Genomic DNA, 266 nt, shown 5'->3' with positions numbered 1-266 from the left:
TGTTTTGCATGGTGTTACTTAGCCCCGTGCAACCCCCTCATTAACCCTACACAGGTATGGTTGTGTTTTTACGGAATATTATTACAGGTAGAGTCGATCTTAAGAGGTACCACTCTAAGGGAAGATTAATTTGTATTTTTATATTTAAGGGATGTAGATTTATAGATAAGAATATCTCATTCTATATAACCAAGAGTAATGACCAAAAAAAAGAATACATCATTTTTTTTTTGAAAACAGAGAAAGCAGAAAAAAAGTCCTTCAGA

The sequence above is a fragment of the Penaeus monodon genome, chromosome 23 (genome assembly GCF_015228065.2).
Source record: "Penaeus monodon isolate SGIC_2016 chromosome 23, NSTDA_Pmon_1, whole genome shotgun sequence".
NCBI lineage: Eukaryota > Metazoa > Arthropoda > Malacostraca > Decapoda > Penaeidae > Penaeus > Penaeus monodon.
The sequence above is the reverse complement of the archived record's forward strand: the minus strand, read 5'-3'. Positions refer to the sequence as shown.